Here is a 3,142-nt window from a genome sequence, read left to right as displayed (position 1 = left end):
AACTCAGGCCCCTTTATTCCACTGAGCCATCTCCCCAGCCCCTTTCTAAGGATTTTCTTTCTTTTTCTCTTTCTTTCTTTCTTTCTTTCTTTCTTTCTTTCTTTCTTTCTTTCTTTCTCCTTCCTTCCTTCCTTCCTTCCTTCCTTCCTTCCTTCCTTCCTTTTTTGTATTTGGTACATGGTCTCACTATGCAGCTCAGACTTGTAATGATCCTCCTGTTTGCAGCCTCCTCAGTGCTGGGATTATAGATGTGCACCACAATACCCAGACTCGATGGCTGGCTCAACCTGGGAGCAGTGCCGGGAACCAGGGATCAAGCCCCAGTCCCTACACTTGGCTAAGCAGGCGCTTAGTTCGCTGAGCTATCTTGCCGGCTCTTGTTTCCTTATTTTCTTCTCTGTGTTGCAGACTATCTCCTCAACTTCTCTGGAGCTTTTAATTTTCTTGTTAGCCCCTTTCTGATTCCTGGCCCTATCCTCACTTCTGAAAATTATGTAGTTGTAGTGTTACTCCAGTAACCCAAAGACTTTTCTTCCTTACTCGACCAAAACATCAGCCAGGTTTTTGCAGTCCTCTACTTGACTGGACCTGACCATGATCTCTTCCAGTGTGTTGATTCGTTTGATTTTTTGAGACAGGGTCTCACTATGTAGCCCAGGCTGGTCTTGAACTTGCTGTACTCTTGCCTCGGCCTCCTGAGTGCTGGGATTTCAGGCCTGTGCCACTATGTCTGACTGTGGTGACATCTTGAAAAATGTATTTTAGTATAAGGAGGTAGTTATATTTAAAATCAGCTAGGAATGGAAGAATTACATGAGATAAATTAGTCACTTCAAAAATTATATTCCTGTTTCATATTAAATTAGATTTCAGTTGAATTAAATACTTGTGTAGGATGCTATGAAAGAACTAGAATAAACCTACATAAATATTTAATCTTAACATGGGAAAGAACTTAAGTAGATGCTGAAAGGAAGATTAATAGATTTTATTACTGCTACATTTAAAACACATCAGAAACCCCTGAAACTAAATTAAAAATAAGTCTAGGAAAATGTTTACAACATGTTCTATAAAAACACTAATTCTGTAATTCATAGAACCTGAAAGAAAATCCTGGTAGAGTCTTGGACAAAGGATATAATGTGTGTGTCTGCAAAGCACAGTGAGGCAGTGGCTCAGCAGTGTGTGCCAAGTTTATCCTCCTCTCCTGTCAGAATAGGTTTTACCCGTACCAACTCTGAGGAGTGGGTGTGCTGGACCAAGTTGTAGCAACTGCTGTTTCAGTCGCCTTTCTATTGCGAGGACAAAATAGCTGACACCTGCAGCATAGAGAGGAAGCGTTTATTTTGGTTCACAGTTTCTGCCACAGGGATTCCTGTCCTCTCTTCTCTCCTGGTACATTTGAGCTAAAAGTCTCAAAGTAGATGCTTTTAGAGTGAGAGTGCAAAGAAAAGTGTTTGTTCAACCAGTTTGTTGTCTTAATTCGAGTTGCCATCTGTGGGCCTGAGACCTGAGTGTCCTTCCTAGATTCTGTGTGTGTCCCCTGTCCCTTCTTAGACATGCTTTGAAAAATGAACCCCACAGCACAGGTGAGTGGTTCCTGAAATAGTAACAGCAGATGTGGGCCTTGTAGGACTGCATAGTATCCACTTTGAAAACAGTAAGTAGCATTTTTGCAGATATGACCATTCTGTGTACTATCGGTGCAGGTTTAATGACAGTTGTAATCTGTCCCTGCCAGATTGTTGTTAAATTTACTGCCTCAGGGGAATAAAAACAGCACGGGCGCCTTTGTGCTTTCAGTGTGGGCTGGTGCTGTGTGAAGGCCCAGTGGGCCACCAGTTCACCAGAGCCTCGGGGAAGTCAGGAAGCCGCAGGGAGGGCCCATGCCTTCCTCCAGCTGAGCTTTGCTCTGCACTTCGTTAGGATGTGACGGGGTGTGTCCTTAGGAGCGCACTTTGCCCTGCTGCTGATGGAGCTGATAATTCTATCTCCTCGATTGGAACTGTGGCCAGGAGCAATTAAGCTTAGCTTTTAGCACCACTCTTCTTGCCAGCCTTACTTCTAGCTGTAAGTGCAGAGTGAGGCCAAGTGGAAGATTAGCCACATCGATGTGACTGTGTGCCCATATCTTGGTGATGAAGTCTACCCAGAAGTAGCTGCCTCACTGGCCACATGGGAGGTCACCATCTGTCACTGCCTCCTGGGTAACAGCACAGCTTGGTCAGGGCTGTGAGACTCAGGGAAAAGGGACTTATGCAGCCTGCCCAGGTTCCCACCCCGTGACCCCACATGGCGGTAGTTCAGGGACACGGGTTGTAGGCCAGCCCCTGGTCCCGCCAATGTCCAGATCTAGCTGTGTGATCTGAGGCCACTGGTTTTGTGTTTCTGTAAAGAGGATTATCCTAGGAGCTGCCCTGTCTGGATGGCCTTACTATAGTATCGGGCACCCAGAAACCTTTCAGTACTCAGTCCTGCTGTGTGTACTTCCCTGGGTGTAGTTTTGATTTTTGCTTTTGAAAAGTAATTTCCTTTTTATTATGCACCTTCTGATCCTTGTGTTAGCATGTGTGTATATGTGCAAGCAGGGGTTTTTCCATCTGGATTTTAGTTAATTCATAGTTGTAAATATACTGTATGGTATGTTGTCTCTGACCTTTGCCCCTTTACACAGTGTGAGTTTTTTCTATTAAAACGTGTATTCTTTGGGCTTTCTTGCTTTAGTTAGGAAAATGTAGTACAAGTATTGACATAAGTATCAAGAAATGCTAGGCGATGAGGAGCAGTGTCTTCCCCCAGGATACCACCCCCAGTGGGGCCAGAGGCTGGTTCCAGATCTAGTATGGTGGGCTAATTAGGTGGGTGAATGTGTATAATTAGTTTTGATGTTGGAGCTTCATTGTTTCGAAACACAGATAAAAACCAAGTGTAATTACGTGTACCTTTAATCCTAGCACTCTGGGAAACTGAGGCAGGAAGATCAAAAGCTGCAGCCCAACTGAGTAGGTTAGCAACCTAGGAAGACCATTTTTTAAAATTTAGAAAATAATTTTTTGGGAGCTGGGGAGATGGCTCAGCAGAATAAGTGCTTGCCTGACAAGCACAAGGGCCTGCGTTCAATCCCTGGTTCCACAAAAAA

At 44.3% G+C, this 3,142-nt stretch overlaps 1 protein-coding gene across 3 annotated transcripts in view; it reads left to right on the top strand.

The window, feature by feature from the left end:
• Slc23a2 (solute carrier family 23 member 2) overlaps nucleotides 1-3,142 on the top strand; it is a 127,979-nt gene that overhangs the window by 104,905 nt on the left and 19,932 nt on the right. The gene's annotated exons all lie outside the window — the stretch shown is intronic.

Source organism: Octodon degus, unplaced genomic scaffold (genome assembly GCF_000260255.1).
Source record: "Octodon degus isolate 3935 unplaced genomic scaffold, OctDeg1.0 scaffold00060, whole genome shotgun sequence".
NCBI lineage: Eukaryota > Metazoa > Chordata > Mammalia > Rodentia > Octodontidae > Octodon > Octodon degus.
Note: the sequence above shows the minus strand (reverse complement) of the source record. Positions and strands in the feature narration are given on the sequence as shown.